Source organism: Pan troglodytes, chromosome 12, assembly GCF_028858775.2.
Source record: "Pan troglodytes isolate AG18354 chromosome 12, NHGRI_mPanTro3-v2.0_pri, whole genome shotgun sequence".
In the NCBI taxonomy this organism is placed as follows: Eukaryota; Metazoa; Chordata; class Mammalia; order Primates; family Hominidae; genus Pan; species Pan troglodytes.
The window spans coordinates 66642506-66663090 of NC_072410.2; the positions used below are offsets into that span (position 1 = coordinate 66642506).

At 36.2% G+C, this 20585-nt stretch overlaps 1 long non-coding RNA gene and 2 other non-coding genes across 3 annotated transcripts in view; all 3 read left to right on the plus strand.

Moving 5' to 3' along the window:
* Positions 1 to 20585, plus strand: part of LOC129143127 (uncharacterized) — a 53382-nt gene that overhangs the window by 5003 nt on the left and 27794 nt on the right. The window lies entirely within an intron of this gene.
* MIR216B (microRNA mir-216b) lies at positions 7971 to 8051 on the plus strand. Its single transcript, NR_035715.1, has one exon. It is a non-coding gene; the product is annotated as a microRNA mir-216b (primary transcript).
* Positions 19703 to 19812, plus strand: MIR216A (microRNA mir-216a). The gene is given in 1 exon segment (NR_032045.2): positions 19703 to 19812. It is a non-coding gene; the product is annotated as a microRNA mir-216a (primary transcript).

Consider the following 20585-nt stretch of genomic DNA (forward strand, 5'->3'; position numbering starts at 1 on the left):
TATAGATCATCAGGAAATCACAGTCAGCAGGCAACCCAGCCCCACTGGAAGTTTATTTCTCATATTTGTTCATCACCAGGGCAATTCTCCACCTTTAAAACATCCTCTTAGGCTGGGTTAACTAAATAACACCCTACATGGGTAAGGTCATTTAAAAAAGGCAAGTTGCAAAATGGTCTTTTTGCCAGCAAACAGATTTCTAACTTTGATTCCAAATGCATCACCCTCCTGTCCCCTTCACTTTCCAGTGGCAATTTTAAGACTGATATCTAAAGTCTGTGCTCCTTTGAGTGCTGTTCCTCCTTCACCTAATTGGCACTCCAGGCACCAAGAGCTTTCACACCATACCCTCCAAGACCTGTCAGAGATCATTTGGCAGTTCCCATGCTGTTAAGACCAGTGTGATTTGCAAACGGAGAGTTCTGAAGAGGCTGTTTGGGCTGTCATGAGGAAAGGGGCTGAGAGGACAAAACTCTGGTTCCCTCCCTCGCTAACACACACAATTCAACCAGAATAGCCCCACTTTATCAATTTTATTATTTTTATAAATTTATAAATTCATATATTTTTTGAAATAAGATGGCATTACTTTTTAAAGTTTAAAAACCAGCTCTCAACCTATCCAATCATCAGACTCATCTTAAAAAGTAAAGTCATCAAGAGTTTTAGTTTCAGGTCCAGCATGTTAGGCTCTTAAGAAGTCACCACTCTAACAAGTAAAAAAGCCAAACAAACTGAAAAATCAACAACTCTTCTTAGATCTGTCAGAGAAGTGAGGTCACAGGACAAATCTCTGTCCCCCAAATTGGAGAGACAGACAGACAAATAGAATCACAACTTACTAGAGCAAAAGTCTATGAGCAGTCTCTTTCTCAGGAGTCAGTGCCAGGGTTAGAAAACCAGAACTGCAATTGCTAGAAGATCAGTGTGGACGAGTTTAAGAATTAAAACTCAGGAGGACCCAGACATAGTGGGTCCAACACACGTTACCAATAGAGAAGCAAAAATAAGAATTACACCTGACTGGTCCTCAGAACATGCAAGCAAGAAGAGAGTGGTGTAAAATATTTAAACTATTGAGATAGAAACTACCAGCCTAGAACTCTATAGGCTGTGAAATTATCCTTCAAAAGTAAAGAAGAAATAAAGGCTTTCTCAGGCAAAAATTGAAAGTATTTGTTGGCCAGTAGTCCTGCCTTGCAAGAAATTCTTCAAAGAAGTTCTTCAGAGCAAAAGAAAATTATATAGGTTAGAAACTCAGATCTACATAATGAAAGGAGCAATGGAGAATCAATCAGTGAAAGTGAAATAAAACTTTTATTTTTCTTATTCTTAAATGATTTAACACAAAACTGTTCAAAATAACAGCAATGATATATTCAATTATGTATACTTATATGTTTTATATATGTGCACACACATAAACATACATATGTATGCTAATGTATGCTTATATGTAAGTGAATGAATAATGGCAATGATACAAAAGAGAGAACAGAAGAGTTAGGAATATTTTGTTATTATAATGTACTTGCACTGCTCATAAAGCAGTATATTGTTAATTGGACTTGAATTCATTATAAATGTCTATTGCAAACTTTGGGGAAAAACTACTAAATTTTTTTTAATGTGACTTATGTCCTAAGAAAGAAGAGAAAATGAAATCATATAAAATGCTCAATTAAAACTACAAAAGCAGAACAAGTGTAGAAGACAAAATAGGAATGAAGAGCAAGAAGAACAAATAGAAAACAATAACAAATATGTTACATATTAATCCAGCTATAATAATAATCACTTTCACCTTTAATGGTCTATATATGCCTATTAACTGACAGAGATTGTCAGCCTGGATTAAAAAACAAGACCCAACTACATGTTGTATACAAGAAGCCCACTTTAAATATAAAGACACATAAAGATTAAAAGTAAGCCAGGCGCGGTGGCTCACACCTGTAATCCCAGCACTTTGGGAGGCTGAGGTGGGTGGATCGCCTGAGGTCAGGAGTTCGAGACCAGCCTGGCCAACGTGGTGAAACCCCATCTCTACTAAAAATACAAAAAATTAGCTGGGCATGGTGGTGGGCACCTGTAATCCCAGCTACTCGGGAGGCTAAGGCAGGAGAATTGCTTGAACGAGGGAGGGGGAGGTTGCAGTGAGCCGAGATCACGCCATTGCACTCCAGGCTGGGCAACAAGAGCAAAACTCCATCTCAAAAAAAAAAAAGTTTAAAAGTAAGGGTATGAAGAAAAAAATACCATGTAACATTAATCGAAAGAAAGCAGAAAATCTGTTTTTAAAAAAGCAGGAGTAGCTATATTAATTTCCGAGAGAGCCAACTTCAGAACAAGGAAAGTTAGGAGGGATAAAGAGAGCTATTCCATAATGATGGAGAGGTCAATCCTCTAAAACAACATAACAATTTTTAACGTGTATGCACCCAACAGAGCACCAAACTATGTGAAGCAAAAACTGATAGAAAGGCAAGGAGGAACAGATAAATCCACTATTATAATTGGAGACTTTACCACTATCAGAAATGGACAGATCCACTAGGCAGAAAATCAGTAAAGACATAGTTGAACTCAACAACACCATCAATCATTGGGATATAATTGACATCCACAGATTATTTCATCCAACAACATATTACACATCCATCTCAACCTCACATGCAGCATTTGCCAGGATAGAATACTTTCTGGGCCATAAAATACATCTTAAAATATTTAAAAGGATAGAAATCATACAATGTATGCTGTTAGAACGTAATGGAATTAAAGTAAATATCAATAACAGAATGACAACTGGAAAAGCTCAAAAAACTTAGAGACTAACAAACTTTTAAATAACATATGGGTCAAAGAATAAATCTCAAGAGAAATTGAAAATATACAGTTTATCAAAATTTGTGGAATGCAATGAAAGCAACATTTAGAGGGAAGCTTATAGCATTGAATGCATATATTATGAAATAAGAAAGATCTGAAATAAATAACCTAAGCTTCCACTTTAGGGAACTAGGGAAAAAAATTAAATCCAAGGAAAGCAGAAAAAAATAAAAATTAAAGCAGAAATCAATGAAATTGAAAACAGGAAATCAATAGAAACATGCAACAAAACCAAATGCTGGTTCTCTGAAAAGATAATAAAAGTGATAAATCTCTAGCCAGGTTAAATAAGAAAAAAAGATAAGACTAATATCTCAATGATAAGCACTAATATCAGAAATGAAGTAGAGGACATCATACATATACCATGGGCATTAAAATGATAATAAAGGAATATTACGGACAACTCTATGCCCACAGATTTGATAATCTGGATTAAATGGACCAATTCCTAGACACAGCTTGCCAAAAGTCACACAAACAGAAATGGACAATGTGAATGGCCTATATCTATTAGTTAAATTAGATCAATAATTAATAACCTTCCAACACAGAAAGCACAAGCCCAGATAAGCTTGCCCATGAATTCTACCAAACATTTAAAGAACAAATTATATTAGTTTTCTACAATCTCTTTTAGAAAATAAAAACAGAGGGAATACTTCCTCACTCATTCCATGAGGCCAGCATTACCCTAATACCAAAGTCAGACAAAGGCTTTACAAAAAAAGACTTCAGACCAATGCCTCTCATGAACAGAGATGCAGAAATCCTCTACAAAATATTAGCAAGTCAAATTCAACAATGTATAAAAAGAATTATACACCATGACTAAATGTGATTTATCCCAGGTATGCGAGGATGGTTCAACATTTGAAAATTAATTAATGTAATCTAGCATATCAGAAAACTAAAGAAGAAAAATCACATTATCATATCAATGGATGCAGAAAAAGTATTTGACAAAAGCAATGCCTATTTATGGTAAAAAAAAAAAATCTCAGCAAACTAGGAATAGAAAGGAACTTCCTCAACTTATAAAGAATATCTACCAAAAAAACTACAGCAAACATCATACTTAATGGTGAGAAACTCAAAGCTTTCCCACTAAGATCAAGAATAAGACAAGAATGTCTCTTCTCTCCACTGATTTTTAACACCATACTGGCAGTTACAGCTAATGCAATAGAACAAGAAAAGAAAATAGAAAATATACAGATTGGGAAAGAAGAAATAAAACTGTCTTTGTTCGCAAATGACATGACCATATATATAGAAAGCCCAAAATAATCAACAAAAAAACTCCTGGAAATAAGCAATTATAGCACGGTTGCAAGATATAAGGTTAATATATAAAAGTCAATCACTTTCCTATATACCAGCAATGAACAATGAAATTTGAAATTAACAACACATTGCCATTTATATTAACACCCCAAAAATGAAATACTTAACTATAAATCTAACAAAAGATGTACAAGATCTATATGAAAAACTACAAAACCCTGATGAAAGATATGGAGGAAGAACTAAATAAATAGAGAGATAGCCCATGTTCCTGAGTAAGAAAACTATATTGTCAAGATGTCAGTTCTTCTTAATTTGAACTATAGATTCAAAGAAGTCCCAATCAAAATCCCAGAAAGTGATTTTGTGTATATTGACAAACCAATTCTAATGTTTATGTGTAGAGGTAAAAGATCCAGAATACCAACTCATTATTCAAGGAGAATAAAATTGGAGGACTGACACAACCTGACTTCAAGACTTACTGTATCACTACGGCCGTCAAGCCAGTGTAGTATTGATGAAAGAATAGGTGAATAGATTAATGGAACATAATAGAAGGCCTAGATATAGACCCACACAAGCATGGTTAGCTGATCTTTGACAAAGGAGCAAAGGCAATACAATGGAGCAAAGAGTCTTTTCAAGAAATAGTGCTGGAGCAACTGGACATCCACATGCAAAAAATAATAATAATAATCTAGACACAAATCTTATATCCTTCACAAAAATTACTCATAGTGGTTCATAGGCCTAAATACAAAATGCAAAACTATAAAACTCCTAGAAGATAACACAAAAGAAAACTTAGATGACCTTCGGCATGACATTGACTTTTTAGATATAACCCCAAAGGCACGACCTATGAAAGAAATAATTGATAAGGTGGGCTTCATTAAAATGTAAAACTTCTGCTCTGCAAAAGATTATGTTAAGAGATAGTGAGTAGATAAGCCACAGACTGGGAGAAAATATTTGCAAAAAAAAATCCGATAAAGAATTGTTATCTAAAATACACAAAGAACACTTAAAACTGAACAATAATAAAATGAACCCAATTTAAAAATGGGCAATATACCTGAATAGACATATCACCAAAGAAGATATAATAAGTAGCATATGAAAGATTTTTGATATTGTATGTCATTAGGGAACTGAAAATTAAAATGAGGTACCACTAAACACCTAAGAGAGTGGCTAAAATCCAGAACACTGACAGCACCAAATGCTGATGAGGATGTGGAACAACAGGAACTCTCAGTCATTGCTGAAGGGAATGTAAAATGGTACAGCCACTTTGGAAGACCGTTCATCAGTTTCTTTAAAAACTAAACATACTTTTACCTTACAATCCAGCAATCACGCTCCCAGGTATTTACCCAAAGGAGCTGAAAACTTACGTCCTCACAAAAACCTGCACATGGATGTTTACAGCAGCTTAATTCATAATTGCCAACACTTGGAAGAAACCAAAATGTCTTTCAGTAGGTGAATGGATAAACTGTGATACATCCAGACAAAGGAATATTATTCAGCACTAAAAAGAAATAAGCCAGCAAGCCATGAAAAGACATGGAGGAAATGTAAATGTATATTACCAAGTTAAGAAGTCAATCTGGAAAGGCTAAATGCTGTATGATTCCAACAATATGATATTCAGGAGAAGGCAAAAACTATGGAAACAGTAAAAACCTCAGTGGGTGGCATGAGTTAGAGGGGAGGAAGAGATGAATAGGCAGAGGATTTTTAGGGCACTGAAGCTATTCTGCATGATACTACAGTGGTAGATACATATCGTTAGAAATAATCTTATAAATTCATCTGTACTAAAGTTGATGGCAGATAATGCTTAGATATTAAAAATTTGCACTTATAGAAGGGTCTTTTTCTACCTAAGTACTTAAACTAACAAGAGCCCTATATTATAGGCTGGCAGCCTCTAAACAGCCTACTCATAGAGGCAACTAAAATGAGGATTCTGTCTCAAAGCTCTGTTCCATCCATGCCTTCCCATGGAGCAAAGGAACAAACAAGATATCAACAATTGCAGAAATGGCAACTATAATTCCATCATTCACAACTTCAGTTTTCCTTCAAGAGAACAAGTGACACTGTTAATCAGGCCCTGCAAGCACAAATAAACAAAAATAATAATTTGAGAAAAGAAAATGAATGATGGCCTAAGAAGTCTAGTGTTTCTTCCACAACCAAGGTATAGTAGTCTCATCCTTTGGAGCTTTAGATGAACAGACTGAGGATCATAGAGTTTCTAACACAAGCCCCTTCTTTCTATGCAACCCAGAATGATGTAGTTCTCTATTTTTAAAAGCAGCAAAAAGGATGGAAGTGTTCTCCCTTGAAGCCCAGATGTTTTCTATCTTTCTAAGCTGCAATTATTTCAACACATTATTTTAGCTACACTTACATCAGATCAGAGCCACCTGTTATATCCTCTGCACACTTATGAGAGATTTACTGTTAAGTTTCTATTTATGGTTTATTTAGGAAAGTCAGAATGCAATTGAGAGGACGCTTTTAAAGTCATCTTGAGGTCCAAGGATGTGTGTATAGCAGATTAACAGATAATCAAGACACTGTGTTGTGTAGTGTAAACATAATCAACCCTAATTTTGTGATTCATTATTACATAAATTTGGACGTAACCCAGGACTAAAAAACTCATCATCTGAAATTCAACTACATGCCTGAAAAACATAACATTGTTATACTTTAAGGAAGTTATTAATCTACTCCTAAACCAAGTATTACAAAAAATTGTATTATAATGCATTTTATTGTAGGAGGATTCTTTATTACCAAGATTTACATATTTAAATATTCTCTCATTTTATCTTGTCTGAAATTAAATGTCACTGTAATATCAATAAAATATGTGAATATATATATATATTTCCTTTCTAATGGTAAACAAGCATTTGCAAAAAACATCCTAAGTAATAGCCAATCATTAATAAATGTTTACTGAGCACCTACTATAGGCCAGGAATTATTCCATGTGCTGGGATATAGAAGAGAACAAAATATATGAAGTCCCTGTTCTAGGAAAATGTTGGAAAAAATTTATAGTTGACATTGACCCAAAACCCGACATTGTAGTGTTAATAATATCACAATATTCACAAGTTAGATTTTTGAGCTCTAAAGTAAATATTGCATATCATGCATTATTCCAGCCCTTTAAAGATTAGCAGCAGGTGATGGTATTATCATAAGACCATTATTAGGCAGAAGAAAGATGGAGAGAATAAAAGTAAAAAGCACATCTCCTCATTCTACTCATCTAATCTTGTTATTACTTAGGCATAACTAAATTACAAAAGACTAAGAAACTCAACTGCAAAGTCTAACATTAGATAAAATTGCTTGAAATGCAAGGATATTTACCTGGATTGACCATAAGGCTTTTGGTGTGACTAACACACTGGTAAAATAAGCACATATGAAACAAACAGCATAATTTGAGAAAAAAAAATGAATGATGGCATAAGAAGCCTAGTCTTTCTTCCATGACCAAGGTATACTAGTCTCATCCACTGGCTGTGGCTTGGGAAACTTCACTTTTCATCTTTTCCTTCATTCTCTATGGAGATGTGTGGCAAAATTAGAGAGTATCCATTCTCATTTATGCACCTATCTGAATCCCAGCTATAACTCCTACTTCCCATCCAATTTTAATCTTGAATAAATATAGTTTTAAAATTTAGCAAGACCAGAAAGATCACTGTAGAATGACGACAACTTTTTTCTATCTTAAGTACAACTTCAAAGTGGCAGACTGGAAAATCTCTGCAGGCAAATGTGATGTCACTGAGGAAATCACACACTTACCCGTAGAGATTCTACAGTCTGACATCTTCAAGCATCGAACCATTTCATCAACTATGCTTTTGTTATAAGCAGTTCTTTGGCCTGGAATAAATCTAGCATGGCCAAAAAGCCAAGCTATAGCCCACTTACTGAACTTTAACTTCTTCTAAACCAAGGTGACTACATGCCTCGTGATGGTTGAATCCCACTAAATTAAATTTTAAAATAAGAAGGTTGTTTGTAACATGGCTTAAAGCAGTTGTCAAAGTTTGATTCCCAGACTAGCATCAGCAGCGTCACCTAGGAACCTGTTAGAAATGCAAATTCTTGCACCCTACTAGAGGCCTCCTGAATCAGAAACTCAGAATGGGCCCAGCAATCTGTGTTTCAACAAGCTTTCCAGGTAATTCCGATTCATGCTCAAGTTTGAGAACCACTGGCTTAGAGAAAGCAAAAGATTATAACTGGAACACTAAAATAATCAGACAAAATAATATGTATTCATAAAAATATTGTCTAGAATACATTTCTAAAGTAGTGGTCTTAATAAGTATAAGCATTAATAATAATGGAAAGAAACATTTTCATTTAACTCTTACTTTGCCAATAGAATTGCTCAGATGTACTTATTTCCTTAGAAATAAGGAGTTAAGAAATCTTATTTAAGAGGAGAAAACGTTTTCATGTTTGGGAGGATTAAAAGGGTACTGACATCATTCAAGTCATGAGCCATAATTCTTATTAGATTTTATTGCTACATTCTTCACACAGCTTTGGAAAGTTATTCCTAAGAGCACAAAATATGCACTTAGACTGCACACAGAGAAGGAAAATGCTCTCACAATGAAATTATTTTAGCCTGGCCCAGTAATATTTGAAAGACTCAAGACTTGTTCTCTCTGAAACATATCCTGTCAAAATAAGAGATGTTTGTTTAAATTTATATTTTTCAACATCCTTTATAATTTTCCCTCTTAACAGTTTAATTTGTCTGTAAGCAATCCAATTTCTATATACTAAAAAAATTATTTTCCCTTCTCCTCTAATATAATAAAAATGTCATGACTAAAAGGTAAAACAAAAAATAAAAAGTATTAAAAATTATTATTGAAATTGGCCTTCAATGACAATGAATAAAAGCCATAATTTGATTTTTATATATTCATAATAATGTTATGTATCTGTTAGTATCTGAAACATTGGTATGCCTGTTAATCAATAACTTCTGGTAGCATGTTAAAAATTCATCTTCAGTTTCATTCTTAGTGAATTCATTTGGATTATTTCTGGACCACACCAATTTCCCATGATGTGATGGAAAAAATTGTAACATTCAAAAATTGAATTAGATCACACACAAAATGTCAACTCACTCAGATTATAATAATAAGGTTTGGCTTGTTCATTGAAAAGTGGAGCCCAACTATGTCTAGAGTCTGTAAACTCAGTGCTGGAGATCAACAAGATGTTTTAGACACTTCACCACTTCAGGTGACCTGAAAGAAATACATTTCCTTAGATGAGGATAAGAAGGCTCTCCAAATATCAGGTTTCTTTGCTTTCATTGGATTTAATTCAACTCAATATTGATGCAATTGCTAATCAGAAGCTCCAACTAACAGTCTAAAATGCCTTTGATAGTAACAAAAGAAAAAAATTATTAACCATATATGCAATTTGTTACATAAAATATTTCAAAACATGAGGTTTCATTAAAGGAAACAATAAAAACATTGCTAGGAATTTAGCATCCTCCCAGGCAGTAGGAGTGTTTTCACTATTTGATAACAATGACCAATAGTCACTATTGCATGAAGCACTCTATACATATTATTTAACTTAGTTTTCTCACAAACCCAGTGAAGAAGGTATTATTGGCACTCCTATTTTATAGTCCTTTTTTTCTCCTAACAAAGAAATTGAAGTTCAAAAAGACATAAATTGGAAGGAAATAAATTACCTAAATGTGCATAATTCTACATCTCAGACAAAATAGCACAGAGGAACAAGCATGGAACTACAAGTCAGGAAACTTAGGTTTTATGTTGTTTGTTTTTGTTTTTTCAAATTTTTATTTTGAAAAAAGTATAGACTTACGAGCAGTTAAAAAATAATAATACAGGGGTTCTATGTACCTTCACTCAATTTCCCCCAATGGAACATCTTACATAACTATAGTAAAATATCTAAACCAGGAAATTGACATTCATACAACCCATAGATCTTATTCAGATTTCACCAGTGTACAAGCACTCATGTGTGTACATGTGTATAGTTCTATGCAACTTGCCACATGTAGATTTGTGTAACAACTGCCATAGTCAAGATACACAATTATTTCATCACCACAAATATCCCGGTGTTACCCCTCTCTAGTTACACCTATCTCTTTACCCTCTTGATGCCCCATCCCTAACTCCTGGCAACCACTAATCTGTTTACTATCTCTATAATTTTGTCATTTTTAGAATGTTTATAAATTTAATCATATAGTAGGTAACCTTTTGAGATTGAATTTTTTTACTCAGCTTAATTCTTTTGACATCCATCCAAGCTGTTGCATGTATCAATAGTTTGTTCCTTTTTACTGTTGAGTAGTATTTCATGATATGGATGCAGCATAGTTTGTTTAATGATTCACCCATTGAAGGACACTTAGTTTGTGTCTGTGTCTTGGTATTACAAACAAAACTACTACAAACAATATAGTCTAAGATTATTGTGTGAGCATAAATTTTCATTTTTCTGGGATAAATGTCAAGAGATGTGATTGTTGGGTCATATGATAAATGCATGTTTACTTTTTGATTGTTATTACTTTTTTAAAAAATTATTTTAGATTCAGCGGTACATGTCCAGGTTTGTTACATGGATATATTGTGTAATGCTGAGGTTTGGGGCTTCTGTTGACCCTATCACCCAAATAGTGAACATAGTACCCAATAGGTAGTTTTTCAACTCTTGCCTCCCCACTCCTTTTGGGGTCCCCAGTGTCTACTGAGGAAATGTAGGTTTTCAGTATCTAATTCCCCTACTTAAATTAAGCCTCTCTGATTTTCCTGATCTTTACAACAGGCAAATTATTCACTTTCCTGCTTACTTCTCATGGCTGGTAAAATATTTGTTAATAATAAAGAACTGGAAAGATGTAGGACGTAGTCATTATGCTTAGAGTGAATGGGCAAGCTTTGAGGATAGCCTAGACTCCTGCTGCTGTTTCTCACCACCACAGTCTTCTCCCATTGCTGTGGAAACTGCAAGAGAGAGGATGCTGGTGGGAGGACTATTTTGCCTCCTAATCGGCCCCTCCTAAGGACACTGGCCATGTATCTTTGATCATTTTCCTTCCTGGGCGCAGCCATGCCTCTTTGCCCTAGCCTTAGTGATACTAAAGACACAACCCTTAATTAAGGCAAGCAAACAGCTTCTCTTGAAGGACTGTGCTAGATGACTCCACATGGTCTTTCTTCCTCTGATGGGGTAACAGGGTTCCCTCTCTTTTCTTTCAAAGGATGTCAGGGTTTTCAATAAATGTGTAACAAAAATACACCAATGCCCAATGGCCTATGCAGAAGTAAAGCTTGGCTACAATGTGCCATCTCTCAAGGACCTGAAATTCCTTTCTGGATACAATCTTGACAGACATTTCAGAAGCTCCACCATTCACAGAAATCAAATCTTTGGATTTGGAAAGGAAAATAGTGGCCACTTATTCCAGCACTCTTATATATTGAGCACTGACTGTATACTGGGCATTTGACATACACAGTCCCATTTAGTCCCCATAACAATGTTATATGAAGTGAGACTATTACTGGTCTCAATTTGCAGATGAAAAAAAGCTGAAACTCCTAGAGGCTTAATAAGGGCCTTGAACCAGGTCTGCTTGACTCCAAAGCCCACAATTTTAACCACTAGCTGATTTTGAGGCCCAAAAATTAAGTGGCTCCAGGACATATAGCTGGTTAGTGGTAAACCTGAAACTACAGTCCAATTTACTTTCTACCACATGACACTTATCCCTAAATAATTAACTTGAATAGTCTACATTCTAATAAAAGTTCCTGAAAGAGTTACTCAATTTTTCATGTAAGCCAAATGGTTGACTCAAAATCAAAGCTACTAAATTATAACCCATTGGCTAAAGTAGACGCCAAGGAAGAAAGATTTATATAAATTTGACATCTATTTATACTTTAACCTCAATGGGTAAATGCTAAATGCTGTTGCTGAGAACACAAAAACAACATAAAATGCACATAGTCCTATGAAATAGATGCTTCATCTCTTCCTAATTGTTACTGCCAACCTAAAAATCAAGGCAGAACAAGTAATTAATATATTATTAGCATAACAGGGATCATTTGGGGAGTTCCTAAGACCGAGCTTGAGTTTGCATTCACAAACAGGTAAATGTTACCATATTCATTATTCATCATCAAATGTACATATCATGTCAACTCTGTATCCTGTGAAGTTTCAACTAAAGAATCCATTAAGGACATTATAGTCTATAAAAGTCAGATAACTGTCCTATTTAGCAAATGTCTTTTTACTTTCTTCTTATCATCACCCACCACGGTGGCTGCCATGGAGAACCTTCTTCAGTTCACAAATGACTATCCACTAAAGTACAAGTATGCACATAATGGAATCTGATCTAATATAAGGTATGGTTAATTGCTATACTAAGTTGTAATATTGACTCCTTGAAGCAAAGGGTGTGGTTTTAACTCACAATTTGTTTTCCTCTGTGATACTTCTGTTCATCTTCTTTCCTCTTTTGAGACAGGGTCTTGCTGTTGACCAAGCTGGACTGCAGTGATTGATCGTAGCTCACTACAGCCTCAAAAATCCTGAGCTCAAGCAATCCTCCTGCCTCCTAAGTAGCTGGGACTACAAGCGTGTGCCACCACACCCAGCTAACTTGTTAAATTTTTTGTAGAGATGAGGTCTTGCTATGTTGCCCAAGCTTGTCTACAACTCCAGGCCTCAAGTTATCCTCCCATCTTGGCCTCCCAAAGTGCTAGGATTACAGATGTGAGCAACTTACACCCAGCTTTGCTGCTTATTTTCTTTCCTTATTGATATCTGCAAAACCCAGAGCCTGTGTTTGGTTGTGGAGAAGGATAGAGGTAAAGGGCAAATAATTTTAATCCGTGTATAAAACACACCACTAATACACAAAGAATATTGTCTCTCCTGAGGCTCCAAGCAACAACTGCAGAGAACTAAAAGTCATATATCTTTGCACAGATTTTTGCTTTAGGGGGCCAAAGATCACCACGTACTATATAAAAAAGGTAACATCACCATTGTCATTAGAAAGAAATATTTGCTAAGCACACAATGTGCTTGGGACAGTGCCAAAAGCTGTAATTTCTTGAAGGCTTTAAGCAGCATAGTGCTTTTAAAACAAAAAATGATAAAACAGGGATTCCTCCTTGAACCTCAATTTTTCAGTACCCTGTTGGATTTGGAAGGTGTATTAAATTGTCCCTTATTTCAGGTTTTAGTTATAATTTATGCAGATTTCAATAGATTGCTTTTATAGAATTGGATGGATTTCAAGTGTTTTCTCCAACTCATTTTTCAAACAAGCCACTTTTCTCACTTTATGCATAAAACATCCTAACTGGCCACATTTTACTTTAAATGTCTATGTTAGAAAGACACAAATTTATGTAAGAAACTAAGCATGTGAAAACTCTGAGTAGTAAATATTTATAAAGATGGTAATGTTCCCTTTCTTGACCTGGGTGGTAGTTACGTGGGTGTGTTTACCTTGTGATAATTCATCAAATTGCACACTTATGATTTGAGCATTTTTCTCTAAGTGTATTTACCTCAATATAGTAACTTAAAAGTAAGTATTTATGAAGACTCCTGGCATTCGCTCCCCAAACATATGCAAGCCAATCAGAATAGTTGAGTATGTATTGTCCCTGCCTGAGGGACGTGCATTCTTCAATCTCCATCCTAAAAGATTGTTTTTAGGACCTCAGGCCTTAGGCATCAGGTATTATCCCCTTGGCCTTTTCCCCCTATGGGCTTTCTTCCCTAAACTGAGCCCCTGTCTTCTCTAATTGGTCCTGAATTTCCCTTACTATCTCCAAAGCAGTTGAGAAAATGTTTCATTCATCTTTTTCCTCACAGTACTATGTCTAGCCACCCTTGCTGTTGCCCTATAAAGATCCAGGTGTCCTTTTACAGGTGCTTCCTAGGTGACTTTCTTAGGGTCCTCTTCAAAAGGAGCTCTTAAAATTAGAGAATGACGCTGCCTCCTGGTATCTGTCTCTTTCAGTCTCCTTTTCTCACTATATTGCTGGAACTCATATTTATGAAAAATGAGTTCCATGTTGCTTTGTAACTCCATGGAAAGGTATTGCTATTGGTTATTCTCCCATTTTCAGTTTGATTTCTGTAACAGCCTTCCTGATAGGGTTATTGTCAAGATTAAATGAGATAATCTACATAAAATGCTTAGTAGAGGGCTAAGAACATGGTCATCCCTAATTAAATAGCAGCTTTTGACACTGTTATTAGTACTGTATGGTTCCAGCTCAGGCATTGTTAGGCATTTTATGTAAATATTTTTATTTAAACTCCCAGCAAGCCTGTGAGATAGATACTGGGATCCTAATTTTTAGTGAGAAAACTGAGATTTTGTAGGGGTTATGCCTTTTTCCTGGGTCACTAGCCAGTTAAATTGACAATGGGGATGCATTTGCTTCTAGAATAAACACCTTCTTACAGGATGTGAATCCTGCCAGATTGTGGCATGGCACTCAACTCCTCAAAGAAGCCATTGAGTTCCAGTCAAGCACTGCGAGAATTGCAGAAGAAATCTCAAACTTGGCCCCTGCCTCCAAGAAGCTGACAATGGGTAAGTCTACCCTTTTGCACTCTTGCCCAACATTCTGTCGTGGAGACTTACAGGCTTACAGGCTGCAAGTATCTAATCATCTTCCATGCTTTCATGTTTGTTGCCTTTAGCATCACTTCCATCTTCCCAAACCAAGTATCCTCTTAGAAAACTCTGACAAACAGCCAGGCGTGGTGGCTCACACCTGTAATCCTAGCACTTTGGGAGGCTGAGGCAGGTGGATTGCCTGAGCTCAGGAGTTCGAAACCAGTCTGGGCAACACGGTGAAACCCTGTCTCTACTAAAAATACAAAAAAATAAGCCAGGCATGGTGGTGGGTGCCTGTAGTCCCAGCTACTCAGGAGGCTGAAGCAGGAGAATTGCTTGAACTCGGGAGGCGGAGGTTGCAGTGAGCCGAGATCGTGCCACTGCACTCCAGACTGGGTGACAGAGCGAGACTCCATCTCCAGAAAAAAAGAAAAAAGAAAACTCTGACAAACTTAGACTGACATTTCTTCTCTGTTGCAAGAATCTTCAGAGATCTGGATTCTAAACACTGTCTCCTAAATATTTCCAGGAAAAACTTTTCTCCTTCTTTTACTGTGGATGTACTCTACCAGAGAAGGTAGGTCCAAGCTGATTCAGCCATTACAACTTCAATTCCATGGAGCAGATCAGTGGCTCATGTCACTGAAGTTAATTATTATTATGTCTCTGGTCTGCAGAAAGAGCACCTCCAAAATTTTCTTTTTTTATGAAAGAGAAGTTGGCATAAGTTTAGTCTTAAGGGTTGCAACCCAATTACATATAGGCAGCCCCCAATGACTATTCTAACAGAAACTACTTTATTTCTCTCCAATTACTCATACTATTATCATTATCCAACCTACTAATAATGGCTTTCTCTGAGGACATTACTTATCCGCTTGGGTCACAGGGATGTAGAATGCACCATATCTCTTGAAGTGGAGCTGGCTTCTTTTTAAGGCTTTGCAGAAGCTTGAACTAGAGAAGGATAAAGCCTTTTTATGGGAACCATCCTTTGTATCAGTAATACTTATGTTCTGTTGTTAATTGTGACTACCTATTCAAGAATGTCTCCACCATTCAGAATGTGGAAAACATGCCAGTGGGAAGCTCAGCTCAATGGCAGTTCCGGCTTTGGCTTTGGACTCGACACCCACTTATGCACACTATGACTCAAATTCCCTTCTCGTAATGCCTTATCTCTAGACACCACTCTCCATGAATCCCTTTCCCTGTTCGTAATCACTTCTAATCCTCATGTTCCTGTGTCTGACCTTCTTTTCCCACAAAAATCCAGAAAGTATGCACTTAATAAACAAACAAATCCATTGACAAAGATAGATGTATTCAGGGCAGCTTTACCAAAATTCAAACTGGTATTTAACACAATTCCAGCCAAAATGCTCATTTGTAACTCCAGCCAACTATTTTATTGAAATCAATTTGAAGCCAAACATTTTCCAAATGCCTACAAGGCTGCAAAAATAATAAATAATGTTTGGCTATTTTTCAAACCTTGGAGGATACAGAGTCCCAGTCCCAGAAATAACAAAAAGACAAGGTGAAAGGAAGCAGACTTGAAAAGAGTTATTGCTTGGATAGTGACTCTCAACCAGAAATCAAAGAGCAGAAGTTCACTTAGGGAAACTTCAGGTAGTTATCATAACTGCTAGGAAATTAGGATACAGAAGAGAGTAACATTGAGTGGATTCTCATGGGTCCTCTCATCTACCAGCACTTTTTCAGTTGATTTATATAGATTTTCTACCTTTGTTTTGAGTTAATTTCCAAAAAGTAGGATGCAAAAGATACTCAAATATAACAAAATTAATACTACTTCAGCACTAGCTTGAGTTTGAGTATCCAAAGACCTGAGATGTTTCAGAATTCAAGGCTGAAGTTTGAGGGAGGACATGTCTCAGATGATGGAGAGAAAGAAGAGAAAACTGAATTGCAAATACAGCTTGTATCAACTCTAGATACCATAAGGTTCAGAGGAATCAATAACATCATGTAAACTCAGAAGCCCTTCAACTTAGAGATTGAGACATCTCTTGACCTATATACTAACTACCCTAGTACATTGATAATAAATCAGTAATTCAAGCAAGATACAGAAATGGATATGAAAAAATTCTAGGAAGGAGGAAAATAACAAAAAAGACACAAGCATAAAAAATGAGTGGGATTTGGATAACGTTTGTAAACTCTAGAGGTGGAAGATTTGTAAAACTAACAGAAAAAGTAATTGAGTTAACCAAAGGACATAGGAGTAAAATTAAAACAAAATAAAATTAGCATTTATGGAGAATCTGTGTATCAGATTCTGTACTAGTTAGACATTTTCACAAACACCACATTTAGTTCTTAATCTCATGCACAAGTATTACCAACACAGAAACTGAGGCTCCAAGAAATAAAACAATTTGCCTTAAAGCCCACAGGTAGTTAAGTATTAGAACCAGCAGTCACACCAAGGTCCACTTCACTCCAAAGCTCATGTGCTTCCCGACACCCCACACACCATTCCACAGCCAAGATAGCTGCAGGAAGGGGTAGTCCTCCAGGTTTTCAGAAGATATCCAAATAATTACAGCTTTGAATAAATAACACTAGTCTTCAGGGAAATAGGAAAATTGCCACCGTCTGAACAGACCCAATAACCAAACTGAAATTTGTTACTCTCAAATACAAATCTATAGAGAGTCTCTAATAGAACTAAGATCACAAATGCATACATTGCGGTGCACCCAAAAGATGCATATAGAGACATCTTAGATAATATCCTCAGAATACTTGAACAGAATGTACAGATAGTGTTAGAAACAGCTTACTCCTTGATACTTTGCTACTGTATTTCAGTTTATCTGGCCTGTGGACTATCTATCCACATTAATATAGCTTTGTTGCCAAAACAACTTTGTATCAGTTTCTTCCTTTTTCTTTTTTAAATGCCCATCACAGCAACCCAGTAAGGTAGGCAAGGCAGAAACGTATATGTCTTTGCTTCCATTGAGAGCCTACCTCCCTGTGCAGTTGTGGACATGACAACTTAAGATTAATACAAAGCTGTCTCATCTTCCACATCAGCATATGATGTTTCCATTTATGATCTTTTCTTAATGTTTTCTAGCAGAGGGAAGAAGAACTACATACTCCTGTCACTTCTCTATAGTAACTTTTCACTATTAAACTTTCTAGAGAGAAAGGAAAATCAAATATAAGATTAAGAGAAAAGAAAAAACTGAACGTCATTCATGTTGCTCTGAGAAGCCCTTGTTTTTTGATTAAGATAAAATCTGCTTATTTTTAATCCTGAGCAATTTGACTCCAGAAAATAAACTTAGAACAATATTTAAAAAGTTAAATCCTAATGATGAGACATTCTTATTTTACAAAAGTAGCTTTGTACTTAGGAGTCCATATGAGGCACAAGATTATATTCAATTGTTCTTTCTCAATTGTTTTGTAACTTTATATTTACCTGACTTTTAAAACGAAAAGCCACTTTTCTAACTCTGTAAATTACCACTCTCTTAATTGTGTCAAGTCTCAATTATTAAAGGACAAGTTATGAGCTGAAATCCATAATTCTTTGCTTCAACAAACATTTGATTTAGTTTGACAAAATTTTTTTGAGCACTTATTAAACATCAGATGCTAAACTGAGAATAGTAGAGTTGAGGATATAGAGATAAATAAGCACGGTGCCAACACTTGGAAGTTTGCAGTCAATGAAGGAGAAAGCATGTGAGTGAGAAAACACCATTGTGTATTACAGGTGCCAAAAAAGGGAGACTGGGGAGAGAAGGAAGTGTGTGATAGTTTTCAATGTGTGACTGTCACACAAGGGTGTGTGTATGTGTGTGTGTGTGTGTGAAAGAGAGAGAGAGGAGGGAGAGAGAAAGAAGAAATAATTCCAAGTATGGGCAAACACAGCTCATTGGATTCTCAGAACTTGTTAGAGCTGGAGTCTACAATGTAGAGGAAGAAATGGTCTAGTATGAAGTGAAGCTGGAGAAAGGCAGTGGAAAATCTCCACCGAAGTGCAAATCGCAGCCACCAAAACCAGACCTACTGAATCAAAATCTAGAGGTAGGTCCTGGGGATCTACATTTGTAACAAGTTTCCTATGTGCTTCTTACACTCACTCAAGTTGAGATGCCATCCACGGCAGATGGTGGGGAAACTCTGAAGGCGTTTCCTCTTCCTTCCGTTCTTAATCATTATTCTTACCATTGATTAGCCCCACCCAGTGGACTGAGGGGCTTAGATCATGGCTCAGTCTCACTTAGCCATGACAGTGATGTGGGCAAGAGGGGAGGACATGAACACCACCATCTATGAAAGGTAACAGCCACCGCTATTGACACATCTGCCCATTTGGTGAGTATACGGTCATTACTTTTTCAATGTAATTGCTGGTTTTCTTGTCTGAGGACAAATTTTAGAGTGTTTGGCTTTGATGTTTCCAAGTTCTCTATAAAGCTTGTTTAAAAAATCATTTTTAGTGATTGGTTTTACATTCACCTGTACTCCTACTTGGCTGTTTCTTACTATATATGGATTAGAGTAAATCCTTTCTAAATGCAAAGATTATACTTTTATGACATTACATGCAATATAGCATATGCCAGAAATCTGTGAATTCAGCAAGAGGAGTAGCTTGATAATGTCTCATCAAGAAAAATGCAGAGGGGTACATCAGGGCTTCTGCTGGTGCACTCGATGTATGAAGATGTGCTTCCACCTGAGGCAGCCACGTGCCTCTGCTCATACACTTTCTCTTGCAGGTCTAACACGGATGGCTGTGAGTTGGCTTAATCTCAGCTGGCAACTGTGAGATGTTCATACAATCCCTCACAGTGGTCTCTGGGATTATGCTAAACAGAGCAATTTCCTAGCCCTCACGAATCAAAAGACTTGCATGGCAACCAAAATTAAATACCAAATTTCTATTTCATGACCAAGGCGGGGGGAAAAGTTTCGATGGTTACTGTTTCATGCTCAACCGCTTTTAATCTTAGTAAAGTCTTTTTCTAAAGTGCTGTTGTGCTGGAAAGGAAACCAGCCTTGGGAATTAATTTGCCTTTATTGGATTCGCTTGCTACTTACTGCGCTCCTTCAGTGCTACTTGGTTTTTTAAAAAATTGCAGCCAAGGGAGTTTGGGTGTTAGAAGCTGAACCCAAAATGTTTTCCCTCTGAAAGCTCCTCCCACTCTCTTTGTGGGTGCTACTCCATCAAATTCCAAACAGTCTAAAAGAGGACGATCTCCTGCCAGGCCCTCCTCAAACTTCAACTCCCCAGATTATCACATTTAATCGCCCTTCCTCATTCCTTCTGTAAGTGTTACACATTCATCTGCCCTAAATAATATTGAAATTTAGAATCAACTGTGGCTTAGGCTGAGGTTGCCATGAAACTTTTGAGCTGTACCCAACTCTAATTCTCGGTGATCCCTGGAAACAGATAATCCTTTTCCACAAAAAGAATAAGAACAAATGTAATTCTTCAGGGTGAAAAATGAAGGCCAGTTATCTTCCTCATTCACCCAGTAACACAAAACAAATCAGATGAACCAAATTTATAATTAAATGTGGGATAACTTTAACAACAAAAATTATTAAAATGCTATTTCCAAGGTCTTGACTGGCACATATCCCCTCAGGTATCCTCAGAAAGAGA